Raw genomic sequence first — 21,483 nt, 5'->3', positions numbered from 1 at the left:
TTAGTTTAAAATACAAAACGAAAATTGATTCTATTTTTAGTCGTGAAAATAAATTTTTTAATTGTTCCTCTCCGTTGTACATTACTCATCCAACAAATTATAAAACTAATGTAACAACGATGCATCATCATCAGACGTAATTTGCCTTTTATGAGCGTGCATGCTTCACGATAAAAGGATTTTCAATTCTAAAAAAAATATGGAAAATTCTATGGAAAACTAATGGTTGCTATAATGAAATACTTTTTCATCAACATCAACGACGATTTTATGCAAATATGGAATATATCGTCAATACCATCAATGGCACAACAAAATGTGTCTGATGTTATGTATCGGAAAGTGGTCGTTAAATTTAATAACATCTCATATCCTGCAAACTTTTACTCAATATTCGTTTGCAATTTTTACGGGAATTGTTAATTTTAAGAATCGTCTCTCATTAACGGTATCTATACAGTGTAGACTATGAAACAGTAGATACTTACTTTCAAGTCAATTGAAGCATATAATAAAATTCAGGGGTTGTCTCGTGAGAAGTAGAATTTTTTTACTCCATTAAGTATTTAAGGATGACATCAGTGGAACAGAAAAGGTATATTCAGTGAAGAAGTCAATTTTTGTGTCAAAAATGTTGCCGTCTCCTCCATCTCATATTTCGAAACGAAAGAATTTCACGTTTAAAATATTCCTCTTCCCTCTCAATGAATGTTTTCAGATGGAAATATTTTAGTCGAGATTTCGCATAACTTGCAACAAAAAAGAACTTGCTCGCCAAATTTTTTAATGAGTTCAACACTTTCATCTTGGTTAAGGCAAAAAAAAAATAATAATAATTAGAAACAACCCCGTCAGCAGTATTTAGCGTAATTACGAAATTTCTTCTTCTTTTTTTCTAGCGTAAATTAGGGCATTTTTGTTCGTTCCCTTACTTTTATTCCTTTCATTCCAATTCTTCGAATTCTCGAATTATAGTCTCGTCAATTACCCTCCACTCAACCACAATCAAAATAATTTGAAAAGTTTTTTTTTTCGTCTCTCTTCCTTTTACGCTTATAATGGATGTGTTCTATTTGCTCGACTTATATTCGAATAAAAGTGGTGCGTTCGTCTATTCGCCTCTGCATATTTACTCGCACAATATTGAACTGGCAGGCTGAGATGTATATGAATGGTGAAGGAGAGGTATTTTAACAAGTACGTCAGATGGATTATTGAATTGTGGAAATGATAATTTGGTAATCGATGTTAAAGACGGTGGTTATGTCAGGTATAGAAAAATTCGATAAAATGGTGTCTATACGCAAAATGTATATAACTCACACCTCTGTTCATCAAATAACGATCTCGCAAAGAAAATATTTGTCTACACATTGACGCTGACGCGAAAAATTTCGTCCGAAAAATGACTAGGCTAATCTTGCGAAATAAAATTGAATTTTGTTTGCGTTCATCTGGTATGACGTTCTACTAGACTTAATTGCTTTTGTCTTAAATTTTAAAAATAACAATTCATGCTAATTGCTTTTATCAATTAGACCGTCTCGAACATTTTGATTCATTGTTTAATTATAAACATTTAAAACATGGTATTGATTAAATATTCAATGTGTTTGTGGTGCTGCCATGCCAGTAGCTCGTGATGTTTATTATGTACATTGTACGCCATCCAGAGAGATGATAACGACAAACAAGGAAAAACGTTTTAAAAGAAATAATTTAAATTTATGAAAATAGGTAATGTGTTTTCTCATTCACATTGTTCGGCTAAATTGCTTTCTTTGCTTTTATTTATTTATTTTTTGTATGCCATGTGCTCATTTCATGGAAAGTTGTTGAGTCGGAAAAATAATTTCTTTTCCGTTTGCTGAGGAATAACGATCGATTGGTACTCAATTCGGTTCAAACTTCTTTTTTTTAAATGCCTAAGATACCAAGCCATTGAATCCTTTCAATATTTGTATTTAATCATTCAGAAGCGACAATCGTATCGCGGATCGGCGGATCATACAGTAAGTCTATTACTTCTGTTATTTGACTAGTGTTTTGAACAAAATCTTGTACTTCATTTGATTTAACATTCATCTTCTTATACAAGAGCACATATACCGTGGATAACCGCTTATTTCTTTCGCCGTTAACAGATGATTAGCTGTTTCTGAATAATATATTGTTGGTTCTGATAGTTCGGCGATATGAGTATCAACGAATTCACGATCAACGGTTAGTTTCTGACGAAATATCGAGTAGTGACACTTTAAACAGAAGAAGTAACAGATTCTATGAATATTTCTCGGTAAGTTTCAGTTAAGGTATGAACAAGATTTTAGGAGAGGATAGGATAGAATGGGTAAGGAATTATCAACTAGGCCGCAAGCCGTTTGTGCATTCCCACATATTTGAGAGAAAACTGACTTTCAATTTTTATTTGGAGTAGGAAGATATTTTAACATTTGAATGTCGTTTTATTTTATGAGGCTTTGTTAGAGTAATTAGAGCTACTTCGATGTTGCTAATAGGAGAGACTAATCAACCATAATTAGGAAAACCAATATGAGATCCTGATCATCCCAGGGATCGAACTCGAGCCCGAGACCCATAAGCTCCATCCATCGCTCTGCCGATTGTGCTAAATGGACATTTCCAAACAAGATCTTATTGTGTACGGGAGTGATATCTTCAATTTTAGGAACGTTGCTTTTACACACTAGTGCGTCAATAGTTGTTTATGCCACAGTGTAATAAATCCTTTTTTAGGCACTAGATGTGTAGATAAAAGTGACAATACACATCGTGTGTCTAAAAACATAGTTTTCCCGTAGCTGACAACGTTTTTCTCAAAAAAAGGCGATGAAAGTTTTACTTTTCATCACTGAGTTGAGAAAAATATAAATATGAAAATTTATGGGTTATGACGTGTAGTGAAGTGTTATTCTCGCGTGAGCGATAGAATTATCCTTTATAAACAATGTATACAAATTGTTAACGGATCGTATCTGTTGATTGATTATTCCAAGTAGAAAAAAAGGATTTTTGTTTGGAATAATTAACAGTATCAATAAGGGACGGTGAAAGGATAATTAACACAACAAAAATGGGAAAGAAAATTTGTTCGCCTCTTGATTATTCAATTATTAATCAACGAAAGAAGATATTGATCTTCAGTTACGTATAATGTAACGAGTCGGTATGGTATATAATTAATTATGAAACATTCATTATTCAATCTTTTAAGGCATATCATGTTTTCGATGAAGTATACAAGTCCATAAATACAAAAGGAAATGAATCAAAAATCTTCACAGAACATTTTCTTAATTGGTGAATTTTGTGTGAACATAAATTCGATTGGGAGCAGTTCGAAAACTTTGTAATTTATTTCCATCACAAATCACAAAAGCATAAAAGATATATAATATACCGGGACACGGCCATACTTCTCCTAATTTACATTTTCCATCCGAAAATCACATTAGACAAACAAACAGTATATAGCACACACAGACCGATTTTACATACCATTCATCAATGGAATAGAAATGGTAACCGAGAAATTTTGTGTATAAATCTTCCATACTTATTTTGATCTGAGAAGTCAGATTTGAGGAAAATGTAAACAAAAAATACAAATTAAAGCCAAATGTCTTGAACCCAAAGACCGGCATTACCTTAGAGCTTGGTTTCCATATCGAAAATTCGAATGATTTATGTATGAGATGTGATAGAAGACGTGTTCGATGTGCTGTAAATTATTAGGAGTTGAAATTCGACCAAAATATTTCTATTTTTATTGCGGCTTTTCGTCTACAGCTGATAAATTCTCGTTATTTATGTTTAAAATAAGAGAAAGAAACGGGAATTGATTTTATCATTTGCACAATTTAAATGATTCTATCTTTTAAGTCTTTGAAACCACCGGTAAAACAACAACAACAAAATTTTACCATTATTGTAACGACCAACGAGGTTGTGAAGACCTAGGACAATACAATAATTTTCATCACCGTTTTTCGATTACTATAATAACCTTCCCATCTGTGAAATTCACTGGTAACATAATAATCACAGTGTGAATAGTGAACTGTGTGGATTTGACATAAATTCGTTTTAAAATGCTCGTAACTACAGAATAATTGGGTTTCTCTACATAATCTGACTCCAATCTTCTTTACACACCGGAAAATGCGTCGTCTATTCAATTTTCATAAGTGTATATCATGCAAGCCGTCTCTTTAAATCCTCTACCTCATATTCCTCCCATTCCAAGCTGATTTATTTATTCAAGTGCAATAATATCACACAGCTCACTGCAAAACAAATAAACATAGTGCAGGATAACTGCTGCTACTCCAGCAATTATAGAAGAAATCCATCCTTTAAACTATTCATTCGATGCGACAAACTGTACACATAAATCAACACCAGTGAGGAATAAATTTTCGAAATGAAATCTTTTCTGTCCCTCCTGTTAAATTTAAAGAAATTGCATTTCTACTACTTAGAAATGAAATGGGGCGTACAAGTAAACGTATAGGTACTGTGATGGCATACAATGTACATACAATGAACATTTTGTATATTATATGAGCAATGCATTGCATATGTACATAAGATTTAGTTATTTTTGTTATTACATTCAGCTTAAGTAAGTATATCGCAAGAAGCCACTCGTTTCTGATGGGAAATTTTTTATTCGAGATGGTGTCAAATAAGTGGCATTTAAAGTAAATTTATTCAAAGAATTGAGCAGGGGCAACGTTCTCATCTAATATTTGAAATATTTCTTTACGTCTCGTAGTGTATACACCAACGATCGGAGTAAAAATGTTTGCCATTTCGAAATAACATTCCTCGGATATTTTATTACGATGGTCCCTCCACCTACGTATGTACAAAAAGCTGTAAAAGTAGTATGTCAATTTGTTAAAATATTTTAGGAGAATTACATATTTCATGAATGGATTGCAATATCCATCATCATGGTATCACTATGGTTGCCATACAATATGGTAAAATGTAAGGCCAATTCCAAGTAGATTCCTAAGTAAATTTATTTGCTTGTTCAATATGATATTCATGTCAACTCAACAGTTTATAAGATGGAAAAATATCTTTCCCAGTTTATACGATTTGCAGACGTGTCGCCACATTTTCAAAGATTAAATTCCATGATAATAAACTGCTCTGGTGCACCAAACTTATGTGCGGATGATTTCGATTACCATCAGTATTAATGGTAAGAAAAGCATCGAGTATCGAAGATCATAAATTCAAAGTTTCATTGCTTTTCAATTCCCCGGAGCGGAGAACTAGTTGGCTATGTGAAAATCAAACTTTCTTATGAGGCAAACACCTCGGCATCTTGTCTAACAGCAGAAGGTTATATAAAGTTAATCTCAGGGGTATTCAGAAGTTCTTGCTAATCAATTTTTACTTACACCAATAGAATAGTTATTTGTTCACCAAGTGGAGAAAAGGTTGGTAATTGCATTTTGAAGGTCGCCCCGACAAAATACAATTTTTCACAACGTTTTTCACAACAAAAGCCTTCAAAGTTTCAATGGAGAGGATGGAAAATGACTACTTTTTCGTCTCCTTGTGAAAAGCAATTTTTCCGAACTAGTGTTGGAATATCGTCACGTATTTCCAACGTCGCGTCGCTTGGGAAAAACGTGATGAACTTATGAGGAATTTTTAGCAAATTCGATTTCAGATAATCGTTATGTGATAGGTTGTTTGCTTCCTTGTTTAAGTGTACGTTGATTGAACCAATGCGGTAACTCCAATTCAAAATTCTAACTGATTTTTTTTTGAATGTTGTTTTAAATCAAAAAAATCAAATTTCTTAGCCATCGTAAATCTGATTCTTCAACGAAAAAAACGTTAGAAAATATTAAAAACATCTGTGCTGATAAAAACGATAATTCATTTAGAGGTATTACACACCAAAATTTATTACAAAGTACTTGGTTGTTTGAGCAAATTTAGTAGACACGACACACTTTTTTGATAAACAGACGAGTGTAAAATTTCCAGCTTTTTCTAGTAAAAACATTTTGCGAAAATAAACATTTTTCCAACATATTTATGGTGGCATGTAAGTTATTATTTACAGATTTCGGTTTTATTAGCTTTTTCTGCCCCATCTGCTCTTCATCATTTCCTTGTTAGTTGACGGTAATACCTCTGCTAATAAGCAAATCTCGGTTTTGCAATAAGCAATGTTGCATGTAGCAATAATTTATATGTGAAAAAAACTGGTGTTGATGGAGGTTGCCTGTAAATTGTTTAGTTGATTCAAACGACTATAACATGTTGACCTTTCCAAACAATTTTTCCAATTTATCAAATAAATTACTCCGTAGAGAGTACTTCAAAGCATTAAATACGAATCATATGATGACAAAACATCACGAAACTCTCGTTGAATCAACAGCGGACATATGTGGTGGATTCAGAAAAGCTTGTATTTGAACATGTACCTATGGATGGGAACTTGTTATATACAAAATTCTGTAAAAATATAATTGTTCACAAACTGGGACAGGTTAGAAGAAGGCTCGAAAATTCATGGTACTAGACCATGTGCTACACAAATCGTGGCGTAAATACTTTTGTGCAAAAAGACCCCAGGGTTCGAATTTTGGATTGAAAACGTTTATCGAAAAAGATAAAAATAGTATTTGACACAACAAGGCATAAAAAGATGAAAAGTGGTGTTTTCGTCTGACTGAATTTTGTTGATCCAAGGCGAAGCCGAGGTCAATAGCCACACGAAAACGAGAAACGAGAAAACGAATGCCGAGCTATGTAATGAACTTTACATGCTTTTGAGACTTGAACAATTTTCTTGTTTTCACTAGGGTTGTAATTAGTCACTTTCGGCCGTACTTGACTTCTTTGTTTGTGGCAGTGAAAATGACAGAAAAAACAAACAAACAAAAACCAGCTTTGCGCATTTTCTGGGCGCAAGACATCAAAACACTGTATTCCCTCGCTTGAATTTTTTTATTTGTTTCTACGTGTGGAATGGAATGCATATCCCAGCGAGACAGTAATATACGTAATTGCTTGGAAATTATTGTTTTTGTTTGTGGGCTTAATCCACTCCCCTTCGAGTTTTTCCGTTGTCCGTTGTTCCGCCTGTCAAAACAACAAATTATCTATTATTTGCTTAAATAACTATTTGACGAATAAGATTGCCGCTCTTGCCTTCATACTTTTGCTTACACAAGGTCGGCAAATAACCATTGCCGAAACTGTACGAATGAAAATTCTTCAAAGAACGAAGTAAATGATAAATGAAATTTCCAACTACACGTGGGTATGCAGCATATTCAACACATGCTTTGCAGGAAGCATGAATATATACGTACAGACCTTCATTGAATAGAAAATAATAATTATGCCGATAAGATCAATGGGTTTTCCAAATAAATACATATTTCCAACACATTAATCTTGACGTTATGATCAGCCATCAGCCATGGGACAATACAATATAATTTTCTGTTATTATTACATTGGATATAACACGGCATTCATCCATAAATAAATATCGTAACCTCAATCATACCACGATCTTAATTGTGTTTTAACGTATATGTGAGACAGCAGAGTATCATTTAACTGGCAATTTTACTGTTTCAAATACGAAAACCTAGCACCTTCGAAAAGTGCAAGATAAGTATAGTAACGAACAGCTAAAAAAAGGTTAATGATAAAAAATCGGCCACAACTTTACTTCAATTTGTATTTATAAAGAAATATTTCCAATAAAGAAAAATCAATTTTCATTTTCAATAGCCTATAGTACAAGATCGAACCGAGCACAAAAACCTTTTAAATATTTAGATGTGATAGTCACTTTTACGTCTCGATTCGGACAGATGGAAAAGGGAGATTTATAGCACAAGGAGCAGAAAAGATTAAAGAAAAGGTCCCTCACTACGAGTAAATAGACTTTACAAATCCTTCTCTAAAAAAATAAATAAAAAATGTTCTGTTCAGGCTGTGTGAAACAACAAAACCTCGGCTTTATCATTTCATTATATCGTGTTTATCGATTTATTATTGTTCCGTTTCTATTACACTCAGTAAATGGAATTTATACGTTAGAGGATAAAAATGGGAATTCGATATTTAAAAAGAAAATATTAAATTATCCGACTATACCCTACAGTCTCCAGTCACAAAGCGAAAAGTGTTGGCGACTGAGTGTACGTGAACAACAAGCACACTGACCTTAAAGCAACAACAAAATATTCACAACATCTAAGAAAACAGACAATCAAATTCTGGATACAATAGACATTTCAGGAACAAATTAAACGGAAAAAGAAATTCTTCACATCGTTTCCTTTCATTTCCTATAATCTACTTTACCAATTATCCGATTAAGACATGAAACTGTCTCAGCTCTCGTTCACTTCTACCTTTATTCGAACGAAAGAAAATATTCCGATTTTATGTAAGTCAATTCAAGGCTAGTAAAAATAGCAAACCGAATCGACTTACCATCTCAGGTGGAAATTGAATTGTGATTTATTGTTATTTGTGTGTTTGTTTGTAGACCTCATTATTGTAATCAATTAACAGGCACTTGTCCAAATTGCAATTCGATAATTAATGTGCGTGCTTCGGATTAAATCGATTGAACGAATAGACGAGAGAGAAAAATGGAAAATATTTATTATTGAAAGTTCATCATAAGAAGCTTAAAAAAGGTTTAAGAGTCAAAAAATGATTTTTCTACGATTTCATCTTTAGTGCAGCCAACGAAATGCTGTAGAATTGTTATAGTGAATCAAACAAGGCAGACTAGTCTGTTATAGACATAAGCGACAAAAAGATAAGGTATCTATGTTACATGTACCAAAATATATGTTAAATCAATTGATTTATATAAATCTGTTGTTCTACTATAATATGAACGTTTCAATCTTGAATGATCTTTACGTCTTGCATTATTGGCCAAAATTCTATTAAAGCCTCTAATATGTCTTCAGGCCGGACTGGCCCAAAAGCCATACAAAAAATCAGAAAACTCTTCGGACATCGCGTTAATGCCCATAAGGTCAGTCGGGGCATGCATGTATTGTTGTAAGTTCATGCAACGAAGAAAAATCGAGAGGACAACTTTGAAATAGTTTTCTTGCGCTACTTTCAACATTTCACTCTGTGAATTTTCGTTGAAGGGCACGACTTTCAAGAATTTTTATACAAATTAAAATCAGAAAATAAATAACTTGTTGACAGAATCTTTGATAAATTTTCTTTTGCTCGCTTCCTTTTAATTGAAATGCTCATATATTGAGGCTAGAAGCATCTAGCTTTGTACATCTTGCTGATCCAGTTGTGCTTCAGCTAAAGAATTCATTATTACAAAATTTTGCCAATTTAATTTCTCGAAACAATTCTTTGTCGACATTCTGCTTTTAAAATTGAATGCTTTTCGGTTGTATGGAAAGTTTTCAAAAACCCAGCTATTCAATTCCTTCGAACAAAATGCATGAGTGAATACATTTTGAAAACACAATCTACTAAGTTTTAATGGTTTAGACATAGTTTATAAGGTCAATTGTATATCATCATAGCTCAATGAAAATGAATTTTCGAACGTCATACGGATGAATGAATTACTTACATTTAAAATGTGAATAATTTTTAAAATTTTCAATTTACCAAGAATGGTACTTGCCTCTTTCGATTACCTGAACTGAATCAATCATTGATAAGATACAGGTCGAACATTGTAATCTCAATTGTGAACCACAAATCGTAAACATTTTTTTTCTTAAACATTCAATGACAATATAGAATCCATTACAAGCTTATTGCACGTTTATAAAAATATCGCTTTAGAGCTACTTTATCACATCCTCAATATAAAAGCTTTTCAAGTGGGATGATATTTTTGCTTGAATATTTTACATACTTACACCGAATGTAATGGGTACAACGAGAACATATTACGGCATATTACGACAAAGTGTGTGTCATATATTTTCTGTAATAATATTTAATAGCGCTGAAATATGTTTGGTACCAAAACCTCGGGTTCGTGTATGTTGTGTATGCTGCTTCTGCATATGTGTACATCTATCTATCGTCTACTCTTTTTGTTGTTGTTTATGTTTATTATTTTTATGTTTTATATTATAAAAGCACATCATGAATTTTGTTAGTGCTTTTACCCTTTAATAAAGTTTAAAATTATGAGAAGTTTCGAATGAAATTAACTTTTAAAATAAAGTAGTAAATACGTTTTAATGCAAAAAGAGAGCGCAAACAGGATGTTTTAATGTACCTTAATTTCAAACTATTAAAAAAGAAAGCAATAACGGACTTAAAAGCAACAAATTTCATTTAGCTAAACAACTTAGATGATACTTCACGTAATGCTTGTTTTGTGTTTAAACAAACAAAAAAAACAGCAACGTCGATAAATGCAAATGTAAAGAGAGGTGCCGACTACACCGGTGAACCAGTCCTTGTTGCGGTTGAGCCAATTACCGATCGATTGAACTCAACTCAACGTAAAAGTGCTGAGACTGAGAACAAGAAGAAAACTAAGTCATAGGACCCTATAGATCAGAATTTTTCTTGCTACACAAAGGTGACATGAAAAACTCGATGAAAGCTTAAGGCTTGATTTACACTTACCAAAAAAGTACTCTTGTAAGAGACAAAATTGATTTTTTTCAATTTTTGCTTTGTCTACTTGACTCACACGGAGTACTTTTTGTTGAGTGGAAACCATACATAAAATAATGAAAGAAAATTGAATTCGTGTTCGTATAATGGACAGGCTTTGAGTGAGTCAGATCCTTTCACTGCTGAACTCTTATTGAGATTTTTAAGGTCAGTTCTACTATCTGAAATTCCTCTCTTCAATTCAAGAAATTTTGCCCGTTCAATTTGATGCAATACCAATATTATTCTAACATTAATTTGTGCATCCGACAACTGAAATACGACCTATTTTGCCATGATTTTTCATTAAGAAATGTCAGTTTTTCCCGAACTATATATCGTGCGGGAAAAAAGTTCATTTGTATGCTTGCTAAGAGGACCGAAACTAAAGCTGTCAATTCGCGGGGCGAAAGCTTTCGCTTTCGCCCCTTCAATTGACATTTCTTTACTTTCGGTCCTCTTAGCAAGCATACAAAACTTAATACGTAACTCTTTCGGCCTACTCAATCGATACGTAAATAACTATTGTGCCACCGAGAATTGAAATACGACGGATTTCAATATCGATAACTAGATTGAAATGTCCAAAATTACAACACCCGTTTTCATGGCTTATTACAACACTCAAACCAGTGTTGAAATGAAATTCGTATGAGTTATTACAGCATTCGTTTTAAAAAAATGCAAAGCAACGTGATCGATCAAATTCGAAGAGTGATTGTTTACAATGAAAATTCTGAATTTTTGTGCATTTGTCTATTTCAATTCTCGGTTGGCACAAAGCATGATGTGTTACACGTATTGTAATGAGATTTTTTCAGCACACGACCCAATTTTGGGTCTAGTGCTGAAAAAATCAACATTACAATACTTGTAACACAACATACTATTCTTTACGATTTATAGTACTGGAAAAGAATTACATGATTGATTAAATACGATTGAATACGATTGATTAAATTTAATATGGTGAATGTGAAGTGTGTATGTTTTCAAGTAAATTGATGTGTTTTGTCTATTTCAGTTGTCCGATGCACAAAACGTTGTTCGTACCTCGCAGGAAATGACGATTTTTTCAGCACCAGTCCTAAGTTTTCCTTACGAGCGAAGCGAAAAATACTATTTCCCCAGTCAAATTTAAGTTACCAGTATCATCGGATACGAAAGAATATTGTTACGAGGATAGACGCCAGACGAAATTGTTGATATATCAATAAAATACCAACAACAACAACATCTTCCTATAATTCTATTTTAATGAAACTTCCTTTACCATATTGTTTTTCAATATATTCACAGATAAATAACTTTGAATCAAAATTAAATATTAATAAACAACTGTGCCAGCAGCCTCTCTCTGTTGGTACAAGCCAACATAAGGGTATGTTGTTGTGCCAACATATTTTGCAAAAATCCTATCTTTTATGGATTGAATGTCCACAGAATATTTCCTTTCTATGTTCGATCTTCCTCTATGATTCAATTTTAATATTCTTTTTGGATAACGTCGTTATGATGACGAAATAACATAAGAACCCCAGGTGGTTTTCTATTCAGTGCTTTTAGCACAGACATATCATGCCAAGCGAAATGATAATCCGCCCGTAAGAGTAAAATGTGTATAGTATGTGAACCGAACAATGCCTTTTGGTCAATTAAATGATTATCGTAGATTATCGAAGACAGAGAGGAAAGTTGTTGCTATTTCAAAGATAACAATGTTTTATGTTTTTTGGTGCGTGTGTTTGCAATTCGTTTACTTTTACCGAAATGACAGCAAGGCATTAATCGGCATAATACACCAATACCAATCGCATTGATAAGATAAGCTTCGAGTAATTTGAGAATACAATCAAACGAGAAAAAGGATCTTTTCGAACATTATACCCAAAACATAAGCTCTACTCTATTTACGTCCTTTTAATATAGCTTCGGTTGCTTTCTTCGCCTTCATTGCTGTGGAAAGAATCGCACAAATATTCGATATTACCGTTTCCCTGACAATTCTTTATGGATTCGAATATTTTCTATGTTTTTGAAGTAGTCTTTATAAGATTACTATTGGACGCAGAACGGAAACAGAATTCTTATTTTCCAACTAACCGACACAGACTCGGCACATTTTCAGTGTTCAGAAATAAATTGTAAATTGATGATAATTCTACGAATTTGATGTATTTTCATTTATCGGTGGAATTTATTCCACATAAACTTGTTAACGTTGGCGATAATTAAGTGTATCGCGACCGCCTAGCTTTTGAAATCCTCAAGACGTATTTTATAAAATTAAAAGTGACGAGAAGTTAGTGCCAGTAAAGATGTTAAATGCAGTGATGTGTAAATCTTAGATACTTTACGAAATGAATTTTATTCGGTTCATTGAATAGTCTTTCGGAATCAAAGTAAATTTTAGACATTTTGAAACGTTAGGCTTTCATTCAATACGATACAGTCACACAAATCCGATAAATTTGTTCGTTTCTTAGTTGTAATAGTAATACGAATGTGGACCGAAGAAAGCGATAGGATAGATTAACACGTGAAGTTAATTCGAAGCGAATATGATGAAAATGAATTTTACAAAAAAAAGGACCTGGCATCTAGCCATCTGTTGTAGATAAGAATTAAAATCTGGCCTGTGTTGTCTTACATATAACAAAACATTTGCTAAAATCAGTGAAGTAAAAGATGTAATAGAAAACACGGAGAAGTATTTTCATCAAAGAAGTAACAGATTTCATAGAGACGACGTAATAAATTGTTTTTTTAGGAAAACATTTTTCTTTTTAGCCATTCTTCCTAAATTTTCCTAACTTTCCTAAATTTTCCTAACTTTTCCAAATTTTCCAGAAAATATTTTTTCATTAACTAAAAACCTCCATCCAGCAGATACCGAATCGAAAATATATTTAATGCATCTCGACAACTTGATTTTAAAGAGGACAGTGTGTTGGTGAGAATAGATGAATTTAAATGAAAATTGTACAACGCTTGTAACATCCTCACAAAATCCTTAAATTTCAGTGACGCAAGGTAAATCTCATTTTATTAATGTTGAAATTGAGAATAGTTGAAGAACAGTTTTAGTTTACATTTTTTTATCAAGTTTACTTTAGTTACGCTTCCCAATTAAGTTTGATAACTTGCTATTGTAGAAGTTTAAATCAGCTGATGATGAACTAATGATGTCCCAGAACATAATATTGCGAAACAGAGTTTAAAGCGATCCTTATCACCTTGAGGTGTGCTATGACATACACAACTTGAATCCTCATCTTATTCTAAACATGTTTAGTCAGAAAACTTGATATGACATGAACTACATAAATATCGTCATACACAAATACTCAGCACCCAGGTTTTCTATAATTTAAATCGAATACATATCAATCCGAAGAGTGGATTGGAAATACAATATTTATTCATCAATCAAAAGAGCGACCACCCACAGGAGAAAAGAAAATCAAAATAAAATTTGTTTACACAGAGCTAAATTTAGCATATATTTGTTGACTAGATCGTTGAAGCGCGTTGAAGTGACATAAGGTTCGAACGGAAAATAAACGACAACACATCTCATCTCATTTGATACGTAAACTTTTCACCACTTTTCACGACTTTCCGACACTTATCTTAAATGTAAAAAGAATGTTCATTTCATTTTCCCGAAAGATATCTTGATATATAAGTCGGGATGTAGGTCAAAACTTTATACAGCATAACGAGAAAGAATACGAAAAAAAATTCGTTCATGGCATACACGAAGAACATTGTAATTTATATCTTTCTTAGAAATGGCTGTATGTTCTGCGATAGAGCATTTAAAATAAGATGAACAATTATTTGCTGTAATTTTTATTTTGTTAAAATTAAGTACAGCAAACATTTACTTAGTCGGGTAATAAATAGTTTGTAATTCATCGGATAGAGATAATGTTGCATACGAGATTTTGTTGGAACAATGGAGTTTAAAAAAAAGGTTCGTCACACTTTTAGCGTCGCAAAACATCGTCTAACATTTAGGTTTATTTTCGAATACAAAAAAGGGTTGACTAGACTGAACTTTTTCATGTTGTCACGCTCAGCACAATGAGTAACAGACTCTGTTTATATTCGCATTAAAAGTTTAATTCCCTTTTTTATTGTGATTTGTTAAGACAATTTTATGAACAATATTTTGCAATTGAGACTGACTTTATTCCCTTAAAAAGTTTTCGTTTTATGGAAAAGTTTAGTCAATTTTTTGCCGACACTCGTTTCTTTAACAAGAAAAATATGCCACTGAAAATGGAATTTTTGATTGTCATTAATTTAAAATGGCAAAAAAAGTGATGGATTGTTCTGTAAAAAAAGCTTTCCTTCGTCACCATACTTTTCTTATCGTGTTCTCTTAAAACTCAGTACTCCATTGTAGTAAGTGAGATACCATTCGATTTGGATTTCACCGAAAATATTACGATTTCTAACTCTAGAGCTACAGAACTTAAATCAAAGGTGAATTTTCACTTCAGGCACACAATGTGTATTGTCAGACTTGTTCTGTGACATCCAGTGACAATCTAGTGCCTAAAATAGTTATTTTCATAATATGTGCCTAAATGGAACTTTTGAGCAATGGAAGTGAAAATTGTCAAATCAAGGTGAAGCCAAGATTACCAACCCATCGCATATGCACAATTTAAGTTTAGTAACAGGTTAGGAACAAAATTTTAGGTACATGAGGAGCATCCTAATTTTTACAAACGTCACTTTCACGCACTAGTGTCCATTTACGGGCTACTTTGAGCGCACAGGAGTTATACATTTCACAGCTAAAAGTCGATTCTAAATACTGTATCCCGAAAATAGGTTATTTTGTGTTTGCTCATTTTCTAATTTCTAAAATTAAAATCAATAAATTACCGGCTTCCATTTTTAATTGGCTTTCATGTTTAACCTGAACTCCATTTATACAGTCATTATCTGAATGAAAAAATTGTATTTATTTTCACACCGAGATCAGTGAATTGGACTTTGTCGATTAAAGAATCTTTCATCAATGTAATAGCAATTTTCATTTCGGTCGGTACGGTATCTAAAAATAATAAAAATTTCTGAAACATCTGAACAACTTCAAATTTTTACACGCAAAATCTAAAAGTGGTGTCGATCTGCTGATTTAATCTTTCCTTTATCGCACAGTGTACACATTTTCTTTCCATTTTGCCTATACAACAAAATCAAGCATAAAGTCAATTTTGGTTTGTTTGAAGAATTGAAATACAAATATTTCCATCCGTAAGAAGGCATGGCCTTGTAATACACAGTATCTTTTAGCTCGATAAAAATTGCCATATTTTTCCTCAGTTTATATGACACTGTCTCAAAGCAAAGGTGAGCAAACTAATATGATTTAAGATGTTTATACATTATTTAAGTGTGTGGAACAATATCATAATGTTGGCGCAAGCTCTTTGTAGTTGGAATGGAAATTTACTTTAGAATAAACAAGTTCGTTTTTTTGGTTTATTTGATTTTATTTATTTATTTGCTTAGCACAGGAAAATGTACAATAGAACCGAATTACATTTTATATTTCTTTACCTTTTAAGAGACTGTTAAGAAATCGACAAATCACACAAACAGAAAACGTAACGCTTCATTTGAAGAAAAAAAAACTGTTTTATAGACAATAAAAATACTACTATGTAGTTCGATGGGTGGCGCGGCGGGTGCTTTAACATTGAAAGCTTTTGAAGACGTTCAAATGTTGGGATCAAGTAAATTTAACTACATAGTAAAAGGTGTTAGCGATACTTAGTTTGTATTTAACTTGCTATTCATTTGTGTACTTTGGAAATAATGTGGACGAGGACGAGATTGTATTTGTTTTGGAATATAATGAACTTTGAATACTTGATGATCAAATATTTACTCAAATGGGTAGAGACTGTTACTGGTAAATGATGCTTTCTCATCCTATTGTCTTATCGAGATTCTGAAATATTTTCTTTTCAATGATTGCAAAGCATGTGGCGAGCATTTGGTCCTTCTTATATTGAATAAAATTTCGTGTAGGAAATGGTACCTAATAGTTTAGAGCGAATGAATCAGTCGGTATAGTAGATATCGAGGGCAACATCACTTAAGGGCACAGCTCCGACATCTCAGGGACTACTCAACCGATTTTGATTTTTTTCCTGAAAAGAAGTAAAAAGTTATGAATTTTGTTTCTGGAAACGTTTGAAACACGACAGAGTAGAATTAACAAGAATGGTTTATTTTACTCTGCCGTGGTTTGAATACATCACAAAATTTTCAAATCAAGAAATGACTAACCATCTGTTATTTGCTGCTGTAAAACTAAAGAAGTAAAAGATTTGATATGAAGCACTAATCTTGCAACAATACAATTCACAGATTTAATCCTTTTATGGCGATATGCTTACCGTTTAAAAACAGCTAACATCAGAACTAAATTCACTTAAACTCACTATAATCTTCCATTTACTTCGTAGAGCTTCTCTAAATTTAGATATTTTTTTTATAGAAAAAAGCATAAAGCTCTAGAGATTCAGTTGGAAAATTCCCAACCTTTCTGAAAAAGTGAATCCATTCTCCTTTCACATTGCTTTCGATTTCTTTCTTTTATTTTCTTTTCTTTTTTTAGAAAATATTTTATTGAGAACTGAGAGAAGGATTTTCGAATATATGCGAATTGCATGCAACCGAAATTGCATTGGTTTCGTTGTCATTTCGTACAAGGAGGTGTTATGTCGACAATAGTATTATGTACAAAGAAAACTCAGCTTTTACTTGTGGATATATAACAACAATGAGAAATATAATACCATCACTATACTTGCCACCATATGGATAAAGCGATAGTCATTTCGAAGACTGAAGCACTTTTCCAACAAATTGAATGGTACCATGATAATGTTCATCAAGCTTATGAATTTCGCATTTCTGATCCTACCTAAATTGATGTTCACGATGTGTTTTGAAAGTGCTGCCAAAAGTGCTCTCGAAATTCACTCGGAAACCGAAAGGAATGTGGTTCGTATATTTTGGGATTAATAAGCAGAGTACCGACTACCGACCGATAAATGCAAACAAATGTCTCTAATGCTACTTTAATAATGACGGCGGTTTGGACACCTGGTATTAAAAGCACCAGTATAGAAATTATTGAGATGTCAGAGGAAAAGAGGCTGTTGAAATTGAATAGAACGAAACACAAATATAACGACCGATAACGACTTCTGTTTTAAACGACAACCATATAGCAAAGATCGTGTTAAAGAAAATGAAGAAAAAGATTTGAATTGAATCTATTGAAATACTTAGATCAAATGAAGTAATAGACCCGACAGAAAACTACTTATATGCTGGAATATTGGAGAACAAACTCGATAAAGCTTATTTCACTAAAGACTAACTGTAAGAATTCACTAAAATTTTAGAGTATTTTTTGGCATATTTTTCCGAATATTTCCTTTAATATAAGGTCCGATTTATTCAAAAATTAATTTCCAAATTGTTTGAACCCAGAACCCTCCAAATTCTGCAGCACTTTGAACCAGCAGTACTTCTCGTCTTTCCTACACAAAACATATTTTTCTAATGTAAAATTATGCTCTTGCAACCATTCTTCGCATCTGATAAAATGGGAAACATAATAACACCCAGTAAAGTGAAGTAATCGATGGCAAAGATTTTCCAATTATTGACGCCTTACTGGCAGTCAAAGTTCGTGGAACACTTAAAAGTACAACACAAATTGCAAACTGTTTCGTTGAATTATTTCAAGAAAATCAATTTAATTGACGACAACGATGCTACTCTCTAGCATCAATGTGGCACGTCCTCGGAAACATCAAAGAAACAAGAAGTAATTAACTAATAATATTAATTAAACGAAAGTCACTAACTGAATCTTAATTATCTGTTCTCTCAAACTTGGCTACCGTTCAAACTCAAATTACTCCACAATGTCAGCGGAATAGATTAGATAGAAACAAAGCTCATCAAAACTCGGAAAAAAAGACAAAACCTCGGACCTAACATGTCATTACAATAACAATAAAAAAAAGACAATTATGCGAGATTAACTAAATGAAAGCATTTAATTTGGTTGTTTAAAAGGAAAATTGTCCATTAATTACCTTGCTTAATGATAGTTGGTTCAATGGTTATACTTATACTGGACACTGTACATGCAAAACAGAATGGAATTTTATTTACTATCATTGTCTCATTTTTATATGGTTCCCATAATATATATGAACACAACATTTATAATTACACGGTATTATTTATGAATTCGTCCAGCAACATGTTTTTTTTTCTCCTTTAACTATTTCTCTTCATTCCATATTTAGTTGCTGATATTAATATGACACCGAAAGCACACCTTTATTGCTACACTTTTTAATTTATTATTCACATAAAACCGTATCCACTTAATCCACTGAAATCCAAGGTATTGAGCACAGAAAATGAGCTCCTTTTTTCTCTACATATAGAAAGTTTGTACATTATTCTGTGAACACAAAAATAAAATAAATAACCGACCGCTTCGGTGTCTTTTTATCATCTAACACCGTTGCTGTACGTGGTTCAAACAGAACTGTTTTTCATTGCTGAACCATTCAAACCAACTACCGTATATACTGTCTTTTGTGTATATATCTATGTATATCGTCGAACTCAGCTAAATAGTCATACTGAAAATTGCAAGCGATAACACGCATCATGTATATTGTAGTCGCGATAACATTTTTCCTGTGCCGGCCCTGTAGTCTGAATGGGAAATTCGGAATGCGAAAGAGAGACATAGGTGAATGGGTGATGAATTGCGAGAGAATTTCGGATGGAAAACTGTTGCGCTTTGGAAAATTGATGTGAAGAAAAATTTTCAATTAATTTGCTTTTACTTTTCGCCGAAAGCCATGCGGTTTTGTGTACACGTTGAATGTAAATTCTGTTGGACGAATTAATCATGTTTTTTATAGTTGTGATGATGGAGTGAAACTATTGTTTGGTAATTGAGAAATCAAATATAGGAAGTGTGTTTTCGTATGTTTCTTTTGAGAAAATACTTCGTATCTTTGGAGTTGAGTTGAGATTATTTAATTATTTAGAAGTGTATCGCCATAGCCGTATAGATTAAGGTTAGCTCGTTTAGTATGTGTTTATTACTTAAAATAAATGTTGGCGAAAAACGGAAAAAAGCACTTTTGCAGCATTAAATTTGTGAAAAAATTATTTAAAAATTGTTACATTTTTATTTCGTGTGCCAGATTCCCCGATACCGCCTTATTCATTTAATTGGGGGAAGTGTGGAAATATAATGCGAGAAAAACAGCTGTAGCACCAATCTATCGCGTAAAAATAAGCAATGATGCTACTTCATACAAGTTTATTACAACATCTATTACTTCGTTTGTTTTAACAAACATTTGCTTATATGAGAGAACAGAGTTCATCATTCACTTTGTCATAGTCGCTAATAACAGATGAATCGCAGTTGAAATGATTTGATTTATCCTGCTATCATGCTTGCACGTTAGTAAGCGACCATGACGCAGGTCCACTACTATACAAAAAATTTAATAAAAATAAATAAAAATTTTAGGGACTAAGGACCATAGTTACAGCAACTTTTTTACTTCGTTGGTATTTTGCAGGAAATGAGCTTAAAGCTCATAAAAGCTTTTTAATAAATTGTCTTACTTTACAACGGCAGTATAACTCTATATGATTTATGTGCACCAATACCAATATTTTAATTTATTTTATGTCTGGCGGCTAGATCACGAGGATTTATTTATAAATATTTTTCGCATCGTCAAGATTCTGATTTATTTGCGCAGCTGGAAATTGTTTAGACTTTTAAATTGGTAAATAAAGTGTCAAAGTGGATTACCCAAAATTATGATTGTCTATTTTCACCGATCCTTTCATGTCTAATATGATGTAAAAGACCTAGCGAAAAGAAATAAATTGTGTTTCTATCACACCTGAACGAGAGGTATGTTGTATACGCCTTTCTTTTCGAAACAAAGCACAGATATTTTACACACAATGTTTTCCTGCAAAATTGCTTTCCACGCAATATTGGCGTAGATATAGGTGGATTCGTTTGTTTACTTTCGCTAAAATAGGTTTATTACACTTTTGCTCATGATGTTGGAATAAATCGCATTATTGTAACACAAAGAGAGCTTTCTGATGTAGTCAACATTATTTATATCACTAAATAATAAATTTTGTAAAATAACAAGATAAAAATAGCACAACAACCAGTCAGCGTATTTTGTCTTACTTTTCTTTTTCACTATAAATATAACGACTAGATAAGCTCTTTCATCTTTTGTGTGAATATGTTTACAATAACCAAATCATCTACCATTTTATGAATGAAAAAATTTCCACATTTATAGTAAAATAAGTGTATCGTTCATCCATTGAATAAACACGAAGCCGAGAATCGACAAATAATTCACTTATGTCAAAGTGAAAATTGCTGTGAAGTTTTACTTAAAAGCTTCAACTTCTTGTGTCTTTTAATACAGACAAAAAAGGAAGCTATTTCTTTGCTGAAATGAAAAGACTTGGTATAAAATAAGCAGCACTCATACCACTGGGGTAAGAAAAGGATTTTTTTTTGTATTCAAACAAAAGAATTTAAGTTTGTTATTTATTGTGAAAGTAACATGAATAGAGGACGTTAGCATTGTTTAAAAGCTGTAGACGGAAAAAGAAAAAAAGGAGTAAAATCTGACGGCGACCTTACAAAGTTTA

The 21,483-nt window shown here is 32.6% G+C and overlaps 1 protein-coding gene across 4 annotated transcripts in view; it reads right to left on the bottom strand.

Moving 5' to 3' along the window:
- The window catches only part of LOC119080268 (calcitonin gene-related peptide type 1 receptor), a 72,735-nt gene extending 53,357 nt beyond the window's left edge, over positions 1 to 19,378 (bottom strand). The window contains exons 1-2 of one of the 4 annotated variants that reach the window (XM_037188525.1): positions 19,252 to 19,378; positions 18,843 to 19,192 (exon numbers count right to left, since the gene is read on the bottom strand). The gene's annotated coding sequence lies outside the window, so the exon portion shown is untranslated. Of the gene's footprint in view, positions 1 to 18,842 lie in introns of all 4 variants that reach the window. The other 3 variants (XM_037188527.1, XM_037188528.1, XM_037188526.1) reach the window with 3 other exon arrangements.
- Positions 19,379 to 21,483: the final 2,105 nt, after the last annotated feature.

The sequence above is a fragment of the Bradysia coprophila genome, unplaced genomic scaffold, assembly GCF_014529535.1.
Source record: "Bradysia coprophila strain Holo2 unplaced genomic scaffold, BU_Bcop_v1 contig_350, whole genome shotgun sequence".
Taxonomy (NCBI): Eukaryota; Metazoa; Arthropoda; class Insecta; order Diptera; family Sciaridae; genus Bradysia; species Bradysia coprophila.
This window is presented reverse-complemented; position numbering and strand designations above follow the sequence as displayed.